The sequence below is a fragment of the Condylostylus longicornis genome, unplaced genomic scaffold, assembly GCF_029603195.1.
Source record: "Condylostylus longicornis isolate FDR11 unplaced genomic scaffold, ASM2960319v2 ptg000044l, whole genome shotgun sequence".
In the NCBI taxonomy this organism is placed as follows: Eukaryota; Metazoa; Arthropoda; class Insecta; order Diptera; family Dolichopodidae; genus Condylostylus; species Condylostylus longicornis.
The window spans coordinates 1,210,865-1,224,927 of NW_026578013.1; positions in this window are offsets into that span (position 1 = coordinate 1,210,865).

The following is a 14,063-nucleotide window of genomic DNA, read 5'->3' on the forward strand; positions in this document are numbered from 1 at the left end:
TTTTCTATTTCAATTCATTTATGCTTTGTTACTTTTGAAAAAAAAAATTTTTTTAAGACAATATTTACCATGTGTATGCGGTGGTATATTTATTACATATAGAATCCTTTTCCCTTATTTCCCCAATCAACAATAAAATCATATTTCTAATCGTGGTTAAAATTGTCTGTACCCTCTATACCTATAAAAACCTATGCAGCTACATAGTTGATTCTACATGTTAAATAGAATAATCGTAAAAGTAAAAGGGAAACACAATTTTTTTTCTATAATGAAGTTTCATGTAAAAGTTTTTACTCTTTCTGTAGACAAAGATCAGAAACACATTCAAAATCCGAAAAGGACTCGAGTTCACTTTTCAAATATTTATGAATTTTTGCTTTTTTTATTCTTACTTTTATTTTCTATTATGATTTTTTTCTATTTGTTTTTCATACACCAACTTATTCTTACTTTTAAATGAAAATTTTTATTTTTATTCCAAATGTTTTCGGACAATATACAAAAGGGTACGGGTATACAGGAATACAATAAGGATAATATGGAGTATTTATTTTTATAAGTATACTTGTATGTACTCGTACTTGGTTTTTCCGTGGCTTATAAATTGTTTACTAAACTCATATTATATGCAGGCTCTTCTTAAATTATTTATACAAAAATAAAGGAAAAACAAGTAAAAACGTTTCAGTCGGTATAAACCGATTGAATTATACCCTGCACCTTTCGTTATTGTGTAGCAATTACTCGAACCTGTGAGATCATTCTATAGAAACTTCACGGACATGTCTGACCTATAATTGGACATCCGACTGCCAAGTTTCATCAATCTGACCTTATAATTTTTCAAAATATTTAAAATTAGCTGGTGGAGTTGTATGGTAAGTACCTAAACCTGTCAAGCAATTCCATCAAAACTTCACAAATATATCTGATCTATAATCGGACACACAACTGAAAAGTTTCATGAATGTGACTTTATTATTTTTCCAAATATTAAGAATAAGCTTTTAGACTTGTATGGGATCTACTCGAACCTGTTAAGCAATTCCACCACAACTTCAGAAATATATTTGACCCATAATTGGACACGTGACTGCCAAGTTTCATGAATCTGACTTTATTATTTTTCCAAATATTAAGAATAAGCTTTTTGACTTGTATGGGAGCTACTCGAACCAGTCAAGCAATCGCACCAAAACTTTACAAATATGTCTGACCCATAATTGGACACACTACTGCCAAATCTCATGAATTTCACTTTATTATTTTTCCAAATATTTAAAATAAGCTTTTAGGGTTGTATGGCAAGTACCCGAACCTGTCAACCAATTCCACTAAAACTTCACAAATATATGTGATCTACAATCGGACACGCAACTGCCAAGTTTCATGAATCTGACTTTATTATTTTTCCAAATATTTAAAATTAGCTTCTGGAGTTGTATGGCAGGTACCCGAACCTGTCAAGCAATTCCTCCAAAACTTCGGAAATATATTTGACCTACAATTGGACACATGACTGCCAAGTTTCATGAATCTGACTTTATTATTTTGCCGAATATAAAAAATTTGCTGTTGGAGTTGTATGGCAGCCACCCGAACCGGTGCAGCTATCCCATCATAATTTTTAGAGCATGTGTAGAATATAATTGGACACATGTATACAAAATTTTATATTTATAGCTTTATTAGTTTTTGAAATATTTAAAATAAACTCTTGGAGTTGTATGGCAGCTACCCGAACCCGTTGTCCGACTTAGTCCAATAACAATAGGGTTCGTCCTTGGCACAAAAGAAAAAACTTGTGAAAGTTTGGTGTCGATTGCATTATTTGTTTTTGAGTTATCGTGCGATCGGACGGACGGACGGACGGACATGTCTAAATCGACGCAGAATTTTACGCTGAGCAAGAATATATATATATGTCCATACCGCAGATGACTCCTTCAAGTAGTTACAAACTCCATACCAAAGTTAATATACCCTTCACGAAGTGCAGGGTATAAAAAGCAAAATGAATAAAGGATATTATTTTCTTGTTAATCTTCATTTTGTATGTCAATATTGGTCTATAATTACTGATTTATTATTAAACAGTAGAAAATTGTTATAGCTTAAAGAATGAAAGCATCTGGAAATGTAAGAAAGATTAAATTTTAGAATTACAATATTATGCATAAATGTAATAAAAGTAATGTTCATATTATGTGGAAAATTAGGTTTCAAGGATAAACACTGAACTGTATGAAACAGTATTTTAAAGTAAGAATCATTTTCTTTAAAAAATGGTGTATAATTTTAACATGTCTGGTAAAGATTGGTAGAAAATTTAAGCAACTCTTATACGTATTGTCTTGATATTATAAATTTGTCTTGAAATGTGAAATCAAAAGTTTCTGCCTCATTCCTTAGACACAAAGGTAGATGTCAAAAACTAAAACGTTACACTTTGGGAAAACCAAAATATTTTGTGTAGGTCTCACAGCTTAAAAAGCAAACCGCGATATCACGTTTACCGCAGACGTCCTCCAATATTCAAATATGAAAACATGTGTGTTTATTCAACCCTTTGTTTGTTAATACATAAGCAAGGGAGAACTCCATCTGTTAGGAAGTGGTCGTAGTGCTGAAGAAATCATCAACGTTGCGGAGGGCCAAAGAGCTTCTAGGATATTATGACTAGCAGCGATTTAAGAAGGATTATTGTGTTGGATAAAAATAAGGTGATAATTCTCACCGGAGTTTTATTGGTTCACTCCAGGCTTAGGGAGCACCTCAGTAGGCTGGACCTGGGAAGTAGAGATATATAAAGATTCTGTGGGGAAGATGGGGAGACCTCAGTACACCTTCTGGGCAAGTGTGATGCTCTCGCTCATAACAAAAGAGAAATTCTAGGAGGTTTTGGCGTCACGGTGACGGAGTTGCGATCTTTCGGGCCTCACAAGATGCTTATTCAAATCTACTTTACACATTAGTAGTCCCGACATTTACCATACTTCCACAACAATTAGATGTCTAATAACAATTTCTGTCGCACACATTTTGTTCGTCGTCTGCAACCTGTTTCAGACTTATTGATTTATTTTTAACGTGGACTCCTTACGATAGACGACCTTACATTTTTTATTCACGTTTGGTTTATTATTAAAATTTTTTAAATTAATTCAGAATGAATTTTTTGCATTGAAAAACTCAAATGCTCTCTCTTTCTTCCATTTCCCTTCAAATACAATACAAAATTATAAATTAAAAATTAAATTATATTTTTATACTATCAAAATAAAAATTTCAAAACTAGAAAACATTTACATAAATATTAAAAGAATAATTTATTTTGGCATAAAGCCTAATATAAAAAATATTTTCTGCTTTTTCCAAAAATTCAAAAAAATTAATTTTACAATTAAATTGCATTTATTTTAACAAAAAAATATCATAATTTTAAGATTTTTGAAAATCCCGCCAAATCCAAAAAAGAAAATCTCATTAATTTTATAATTTAATGTGCGTAATAAATAAGAGAATAAAAATAAATAACTACATTAATAAAGCAATTATTGTAGAGAGAAGAACATAAATGTAAATATTGAATACAGTGCTGTCGCTTTGGCTGCATTTGCGTAGAATCTGTTTGCATTTGCTGCAATTTTTCGATTTGAAAAAAAAACTTTGGTTGATTCTTTGTTTTAATGTGAATTTTAAGTTTTAAATTGAAATTTTCACAAAAATGGTTTTAAAAAACTCATAAACGTCAGCACTGAATTGGCTTATGTTCATTGGATCAAAAAAAACGTGTCTGCCATTTCAATTTTAGATTTTGTTACATCCCGTAAATCGTTAATTTCTATCTGAATTTCAATTAAAATTGAATACACACATTCTGTTGCAGTAAAACAAAATCTACTACAATTTCAATATCTTTTCAACTGCAACACAATATAATAAAACGACAGCACTATAATTGCATATTTTATTGATTGTATGAAAAATGAAGCGACAAATTGAAGAATTCACAGTAATGTATGAGAGGGTTATTTAATTATTAATTTTTTAATTGCTATTCAATGATAATGAAATTTAAAGAAGCTCCTAATCCTTTTGCCTCTTAATATTTTTTTAAAAGAACTTTAAAGATCTTGCTCGTAGCTCTATTATTGATAGAAGATTGATACTAAATTGTTATTGTTTAAAAAAATTTTAAATAAAATAAAAATTTCTTTATTTTCTACAGGTTACCCGAAATTGATCTCTAAAATCCATACAAATCGGTTAAAAATATAGAAACGAAAACTTCAACAATAATAGTTTCATGAAATTTTTAAGAGAAGGCGCTCATCCAAATCAAAATGTAATTTCGTTTGGACTCAGGAATTGCACTATAATGGTGGAGGAAATCTTTGGAAGAATAAGAAATATTTTCTGCGACTTCTTAGTTTTTTCATCTTAAAAATTGTGCAACATACATAAAATATTCATTTTAATTTTTATTGTTATTCAAAAAAAAAGTGAAATTTTGTATAAGTTTTTAATTTTACAACAACAATGGCAATAAATTTCAGCTAGAATCTAGTAAGAATGTTCAAAAGTACAATTATTTTAATTTATTTCATTCAAAAATTGTAAATGTAATAGAATAATTAAATAAATTTTTTCTTTTAATTTATTTTGAATTTTTTCAAATTTATTTTTGTTTATTCCTTAAAGATTTATTATTCTTAAAAATTATTTATTTATTCAATGTTTTGTTGAAAATTTTAATTAAAGAATTTTTTTATGAATATTTTATAATATATGAGTTTTAAATATGTTGACTAGTTGCATATGTTATGTAAGGAATTATAATAAAGTTGGGTCAAACCAATGGTTTGTATTGTAGCACTTTTCCCTTCAACAAGTGAAAATACTGTTTTAAAATACAGTCTATGTATACCTATCACACTATTAAAATTATTTTCATTCATATACAAAACTATTTCTAGAATTGCATATATTTAGGATGACGCATATATGCAGTCTTTGAAATAAAGCAAAAATTAATATAAAGAGGGGTTAACATAATGCTCGATTTTAAGGTTTAATTGTGTGATTTAAGAAAAATAATTATATTTTTTATTATTATGGAATTTACCGTTAGCTTTTTGCGTTTATAGAAATTAGAAAAAGCTTACGGTTTCGAAAATATAGGGTGTCAAAAATTCAAATTTTACAAATTTCAAGAGGCGATAACTTGAGCGGGGGTGGAGATGGAAAAAAATTTTCTTCTAACAAAATGAACTATTTATTAATATCTAAAAGCTCCTAAAATTTCAAGCTTCTACAAGCTGGTGTCTAGAAGAAAAACAATATCAAAAATTTGGAAAAAACGGACTTTAGATAACGGTAAATTTGAACGGCCATTTTGTTTTTCTAAAATTCAACTCTAGTATACCACGCTACGGAAAGCAAGCCGCTGCCTTTCTGCGTTTGCGAAATTTCAAAAATGCTTATGGTTTCATTGCAACAAATAGTTAAAGAAGGCCATTTATAAGGTTTTGCGGGGGTATAACTTCTAGATGGGGGGAGATAGGTAAAAATTTTTTTCTACGGAAATAAGTTTCTAGTAAAGATCTATGTACATATAAAATTTCAGCTTTCTATCTTCAAGGATGTAGAAGTTTTGTAAACAAAAAAAGTGTCCACGGACGGACGGACGGACGGACAGAGTGAAACTAATAAGCACTTTTTTTCAAAAAATTTTTTGAAAAGTGCTAAAAACTTAGTTCAAGGAATAGCTGTATACGTATGGAGCCTGAGTCGAAGTTTCAATTTAAATTGAACGCAAAACAGGACTTAGAGTCGAGAAGTGGAATTACGATCGTTGTTAAGAACATTAATTTTTTACAGAAAATTTGTATACATTTTTTGGAACAAGTTTGTAGATGTTACTTCTAAATTCATTACAATTTTTATTATAAATTTCTCAACAAGGATGTTGCGGAGTCTCGAAAAAAATGTGAAATTTGTAAATCATTATAAATCATAATATGGACATTATTTTCAAAAAAACTTTCTTTGAGATGGTATGAGTGTATTTGTATATATATTATATGGTATAAAAGCCACAAGTATGACCGTACATGATAAACCAGAGTAAACTATGACGAAATCAATGCGGAAATTAACATACTGCAATTAAAATCTTTTATTCGTGCGGGTATCACAAACTTGATACGCTCACTACCACTAACACTCTACCAGTTATTGTTTCAAAATAGAACTATTAGTCGTCGCCACCTGAAAAATTTTGAGAACTACTGGTCTGTATGATTAAACGACTTTTTATGAATATAGTTGAATTCTTCCGATTATTACGATTGTAAGACAATAACACTGAAAATGATTTTATTTTCGAAGTTAGGCAATATTTAAATAAAATAATCACTTTTTACTAAAGTTTAAATTACAAAAACAAAAAAAAATTTTTACTCCTATGTTTCTAATTTCTATCTATATAGAAATGATGATAATTTTAAAGATTTATTTGACAAGAATTTCAATTTTGCAAACAATGCTATTTTGCACGTTTTATCCATAAATCATTTAGTAGATATTTATGACATTTTGAACTTGGACACTTACCTAAAAAATAAAGTTGACTAAATATTTCACGTTCTTTTATTTGCATCTAGGGTACCATTATTAAAGATGTTTTCTGACAAAAAGGCATTGCTATGCAATAAATGGAATCGACAATATTTTTATGTGTTCATTGTTCATTTAAAACGAATTTATTTTTAGATGTGTGTGTGTGACTGTGTGTAATAAATTTTAGGTGAAAAAAAAAGTACGTCTGAAGATTAAATTTTTTTTTTTTGTAATAGAATGGCAAAACTTTTTCTTCAAAAAATTATTTTTTTTTTTTTTGTAAAATTTTCAAACTAGAAATATTTTTAAACATATTAATAAACATGTAGCTCCAATATCCCTGGCATTTGATCTTGACTACACACAAGTCTTTTAAAATATGCAATTACATTAAAAAAAATTGCCCAATTAATAAGTCTCTTATTAAGACAAAGGATTAAAATATTGATCTAAAAACGAAAAATACTTCTTCTGGGGCTTTGAAGCTTGAAATCAACAAATTATAGTTATCAAATTTGTACACAATAGTCTAGATTCTAGAATATCGAAAACCGCATTTTTACATTGAAAATTCAATAATCACTTTTTGTCATTTACATTGTCCACGTCTTTTGTTGCCTTTCATTCAATTAATTCATATATTTTGTAAGATCAAATGAAAAACATTGTAATAAATATATAAAACGAAGTATGTAGTCGCAGTGTAAGATTCCCCACAAATCATATTTAATTGAAATAGGTAATTGGGCATAAATAAATGAAAAATATTAACAATTTTCAAACAGGCCATTCATTCTCGCCTTATGTATTGCATATTATATTGTGTATTACTAACAGTGTACTAAAAATACTAAAACAAAAAAAAAATTAAACAAAATTAAAATAAAATATTTAGAAAAAATTTTATTGAAAAATGAAATTTAATTAAATAGCAAACATTTTTCATTTACGGCTAATTTAAGAAGAAAGAAAAAAATATCTGGTAAAGCAATATTTCCTCTAACATTTTAATGAATAATTTCGGTTTCATTTAAGATTTATGAACGTATACTTATTTTATAAAATTGTTAATCACGCTTGTCGTCGATTTTTTATCGTAACATTTTTTTTCCTGAAATTTAAATGAATTTTTATGAATTAAAATTTTATTTGTGATCATTTTCAATTGAAAATGCTAACAGAAGAATTCTAAATTCTCTCTGAATTTTCAAATTTACGATGAATTTTTAAATAATTCTCTTTGAAATAATTCCGCTCTTTTATTATCGCGATTACAAATACATTTACATACAGTAAGAAAGGTTGTGCCTAGTAGAACCAAATAAGGCGCTCAGCACATTAATGCCCCTCTTGCAAAAATGACATTTAGAGTCATGGTCACTAATGTGGCTGAGGACCACATAGAGTGCTGAGCGCCTCAAATGTACTTTTATGTGGTAAGGAAGAATAAATGAACATAAATTCTTTTATGAAAAATGTCGGTCTATCTGTGAGTGCACTTGTGTATTTCATTTTCGGCTAAACCTATTTTGGAGCGAATTTATATCTGAAATAACATTGGTTATATCAAGGGTTGATCGATATTAATTCAATATTGAAATATTCGTTAATATGCACGTACCTACAACTTTATCTGACGATACGATAAGCCATTTAACTTTTTGTTGAGATCAGATGTCAGCAACCGAAATTTTACTATTCGAATTTTTAGCAACATACATAGAGAAATAATTAATTAATTTTCTTAATTAAACTTTATATTTCAACTCAAAAGATTTAGCTCTAGCTTTTAGAATTAACTATTAAATTCTTTAGGAATATTGTGGTTCGAAAACCGAAGTTTTTTCTAGGGGCCCATTTAACATTTTGTATTATACCCCAAGAGTTGATTAACAGAATTTTATTAAAATTTCATATTTGAATTTTCTTTGCCATAAGAACTAACTAGCGAACTTGCCATGAATCTCGGATGCCATAAAGTGATTCTCCTCTAAAAACCAAACTTTCTTTTTTTCTGGAAATGTTATCTAAAATCTTAATAGACTCATTTTAAAATTTTAATCAGATTTTTATGGACTTAGGGTGTAAATTTTTAAAGCGCTACTATGGTAAAGCTTGAAATCAAATTAGATAATTCGATAAACCTACCGCAAATATAACAAATTTCATATGACACAATTAATTACTTTTCCGAAAATCAATTGAATCACTTAAAGATATAATTTTCAATTTTCATTACATCCATGCTCCTAATTATTCATAATGAATTGAAATTTTCTAAAAATACCAAAAAAAACAAAAGATTTATTGCTCTTACTTTTGATATTTTTCACTATATTCACTCTAACCTCAAAAATATATTGAAATATGAAAAAAATAAAACGATTTGAAAAAAAAAAAAAAAATTTATTTCCGGTTTTTTCATTTATACACTTTTTCTTTTCTAATTTCATTCTAATTTATAAAACCGGAAATAGAAAATTTTTATTCATAAAAAAATGAAAATAAATTATATTACAAACATTTTGTGAAGGTGTCAAGCTGTGAAACAATTTGTAATCGTTCTGTAATAAACTTATCAGGTGTTAATAAATGCCATGCAAATGCAAATAAAATCAACCCTATATTTTATTCTATAAATAGTAAAAGAATTGCGAGGGGAAAAAATTTACAAATACAATTTAGTTTTATAATATTCGTGTCCAAAAATTTAACACCAACTTTACAAACCTTGAAATTATTCAATTTCAATTTCATATTAAAATTATTTATTAATGCTAAATCATATAGAAAGGAAATATAATTGAAATCTTTAAAATGTGTAATTTTTCTTGTTTTCCGACTTTGTGAACAAAAGTGAATTTCCATGAGTGTCCTGAAATTATGAGTGAATGATTTGAAAAGATTTAATAAATTTGTACTTTACTATTTCATATAGAAATTTTGGTATGCAATCATGATTATTTTTTTTTCCGATCAGGAACGGAAATGGAATTTACTTTCAGAGGTCTAACGACGAATTGAACGATCTAATGAAACGACGCGATATCATAAGAATCTTCAAAGCACAACGTATATGATGGGCTGAACATGTGATAAGAATGGAAGATAGTTGCCAACAGAAGCAAATAATGATTTGTCGCTCACTGAACAAACGTAATCGTGGTCTTCTACGATTAAGGTGGATAGATGGCCTTGAAAACGACTTACGCACACTTCATGTAAGAAACTAGACGCAGGTGGCCACAGATCGTATATTCTGGAGAGGAGTTATGGAACATGCTCAATCTTTACCCGAGTTGTAACGCTATTTGATGATGATGATGATAAATTGAATAGCACCTTTTATGTGATATTTAAATCTTCAGTGGAGTCTCATATTTTATAAATTTTAAAAAATTTCATACGCGTAATTTAAAATTATTTTTCAACACAAAATATGTAAATTAAGGAGAGCAAGGCATTAGAATTGAAAACTTATAAGGATACTTTTATAATTTCAGTGTTTGTACCTTTATAAATTGTGAACAATTACAATCTGTTCTGAATTTCGAATTGTAAAAAATAAAACCACCGATATCATAATTAAAAATTTTAACATGGTCACATTTTTCATATAAAAATAGCAAAACAGAGTTACCAAATTTTTACATTTTCCAATTAAATATTAAAAATTTCTATAATTAGCAAGAAATTTGATATTATCATTGATAAAAAACAAAAACTCATAAGATTTGTGTGCTTATCATCAATTAAAGGGACTATAGTAACTCTCTAGTAAGTCTAGCTAGATTTTAAATGTGATATTTTAGGATCAAAGATTTGACTAATAATCATAATCCAAGGAATAGTCAAAAAACAATCTTATTTCAATTAAAAATGGAAAATTACTGTTCTATATATAGAATGTATTGCCATAACAGTACTACTTTTATACATATACCGTGACATCCAAAATGCAGTATTAAAAAATTTTTACAACCGTCTAACTGCAGTATTAATATCATAATAAAACTTTAAAAATGGCTGCATTGTAAAAGAAAATGAAAAGCAGTTTAAACATTTTGGAGCAACATATTCGGCAAATTATGTCGGATATGTTGAAAAAAATTAAAATGAACTCATTTTGTTACCAAATATTTTCAAAAACATATTGTTTGGCTATGAAAAACGTTAAATCTGGCATAAAAGTGCTTAACAAAGTGCTTGTTTGGCCAGGTCAGGCAAACTATTTTGACATTTAGTAATAAAGTAGTTTCGTAGTGAACCATAAATAAATAATCAATTTGGATCTTGCTACATTTTATTTTACTATATGGATCACAGATACAATGCATGGTTTTATATTAATACTGCATTTTGGATGTAAGGGATAATAAATTAGTATATAAGCCTTACATTCTTTTTGAGACAAAAATACAAACCATGTATTCAAATGACTCTTAAAATTGATTCTCAACATTGAAAAAAATTCCAAGAATAAAATAAATACAAAATCAGCAGATCATCATATACATATGTATGTTGTAATAGCCCAATTAATCGATAAAATTTAAGCATCTTTAATAAAAGAGAGTTTATATTTTCTTCGTATTTAAATCAAAAATATTTTAAAATAAAATGAGGAATTCTCAATAATTTTTGAACTAAAGAGAAGAAGAAATTACAAAGAACCGAAATTTAAAGTATAAAAGGATATCGAAGTTTTTTTTCATATTTTATAGTAATTAATATGAAATTTGACCATTTTTCCTGATTTTTTTTTTTTTGAAATTCAAATAAATTAAAAGCAGAACGCTGTGGTCATAGTAACAACCAATTTGATGACCATATTCATATGCATTACCTATACGAGTACATGATATTTCCAACAAATTATTCCAAATAAAAAGGTAAATTTTACTATATTATGAAAACCTCACCGATTTATTTTTTTTTCATAAAAAAATATTTTCGAAAAGAATTCGGTATGAAATCAATTACATTTATATAAAAAAATATTGATTATTGCCAACATAGTTTTTATTTCAGACATCACATTCAAAATGAAGTAAATAATTAAGCATAAATAAATTAAGGATGAAAATTTAATATGAACGTTAACAATTTCAGAGATTTTTTGCTTTATATGTTTTTTAATCTTAATAATGAAACCTTTGCCTTTAAGATCACTTTGTATTCATATTCACTTTGATATTTGCTTGAATATAGTGAGGTCAAAGTCTGTAATTTAAAATTTTACTGCGTTAATTAAATATAATGAACCGTTTAAGAATTTTCTATGGATAAATCATAATATAAAAATTTTATTTTGAATAATATCAGCAAAAAAAAAGGTTTTTTCGTGAATTTTATAAGTTTTATTCAACCATATTTTTCGGAATCGAACCTGTTAGAAAAATTAATATTGTATTCTAAGCACGGTATGGATTTCATATAAAAATTTAAGAAAAATTTTAGAATATTTAGAAAACAAACCTGTTTATATGTCATAAATGTGTTAATTGAAACAAATTTTGGAAAGGAGATCGCAATTAGAACAAAATTAGAACCTATTCAAATGGAATAATTCCCATTTTTATATTTTACAAAAACTACCTTAAAATTTGTCTGAAAATTATTGTTATACAATATATTAATTTGTATTTTTAGCACTTTTCCAAAAATTTTTTTGAAAAAAGTGCTTATTAGTTTCACTCTGTCCGTCCGTCCGTCCGTCCGTCCGTGGACACTTTTTTTGTTTACAAAACTTCTACACCCTTGATGATAGAAAGCTGAAATTTCATACGTACATAGATCTTCACTAGAAACTTATTTCCGTAGAACAAAATTTTTACCTATCTCCCCCCCGCTAGAAGTTATACCCCCCCAAAACCCTAAAAATGGCCTTTTTTAAATATTTGTTGCAATGAAACCATAAGCATTTTTGAAATTTTGCAAACGCAGAAAGACAGTGGCTTGCTTCCCCTAGCGTGATATACTATAGTTAAACTTTAGAAAAACAAAATGGCCGTTCAAATTTACCGTTATTTAAAGTCCTTTTTTTCCAAATTTTTGATGTAGTTTTTCTTCTAGACCCCAGACTGTAGAAGCTTGAAATTTTAGGAGCTTTTAGATATTAATAAATAGTTCATTTTGTTAGAAGAAAATTTTTTTCCATCTTCACCCTCTCTCAAGTTATCACCTCTTGAAATTCGTAAAATTTGAATTTTTGACACCTTATATTTCCGAAACCGCAAGCTTTTCTAAATTTTTATAAACTCAAAAGGCTAACGGTAAATTCCATGAAATTAAAAAATATAATTATTTTTCTTAACTCACACAATTGACCCTTAAAATCGAGCATTATGTTAACCCCTTTTTATATTAATTTTTGCTTTTTTTCAAAGACTATGCATATATGCGTCATCCTAAATATATGCAATCCTAGAACTAGTTTTGTGTATGAATGAAAATAATTTTTATAGTGTGATAGGTATACATAGAGTGTTTTTAAAAGCAGAATTTTCACTTGTTGAAGGGAAAAGTGCTACAATACAAAAAAATGGTTTGACCCAACTTTATTTATTTATAATATGAGATTTTTTTTTGTAATTTAAACCTAAAACTTAGGTTACTTAATTAGCAATTTTTCCAACTTAATAAATTTTCACTTAAAACCACAGAAATTTAAGTTCAAATAATTTTCAAAACTCTATTTATGGAAGAATATTTGTTAGCGCAACAATCTGACACTGATACATTATTATGTATGTGGAAAAAGCAACATACATTTACATGAACAAAACTATAAAACTAAAATATAATCGCTTAACATGTAGTCCTAAAATGCTGATTTCCTAAATAATATTTTTAGTAAAATATCCTAATAACCTTTTTGAAATGGAAAAAGGGAGCGAGGGTGGTGGTTGTGGATTGTAGAGATATACTCATTTTCCAGCTACAACCTGTTTAAAAAAAAAGGTACCGGATTTTTCTGGAATCTTGTGGCATGGAGTAACCATTGGAAGTTTGTTTAACAGGCGATTTATTTTTCTTTCTTTTTGGGTCTTACAATGAATTTGATTTAAGCTGTCTCATAACACGTACATGTTTCGTGTTAAAAAACAATACTATAATACCTATAGCCAATTTTTAATTAAACAACAATTTTCCCTATAATAATTTTCAGAAAAATTACACTAGAAACCAATATTGTAACAGAACCTTAGCCTCTACCCATGCCACAAAAAAATTATGATAACATAAATAAAAAGATTTTCATCTTATTTTTAAAATTATCTATACTTAAACATTTTGAAGATAGAAAAAAGAAAATAAGATTTTAATAATTTAAGGAAGCTTAAGGATATTGCGTTAATTTTAATATTTTAATAATGCATACACGATTTCAGTAAAAGAAGAACAACGTCTAATATTTTTTCAAACCTATAAGA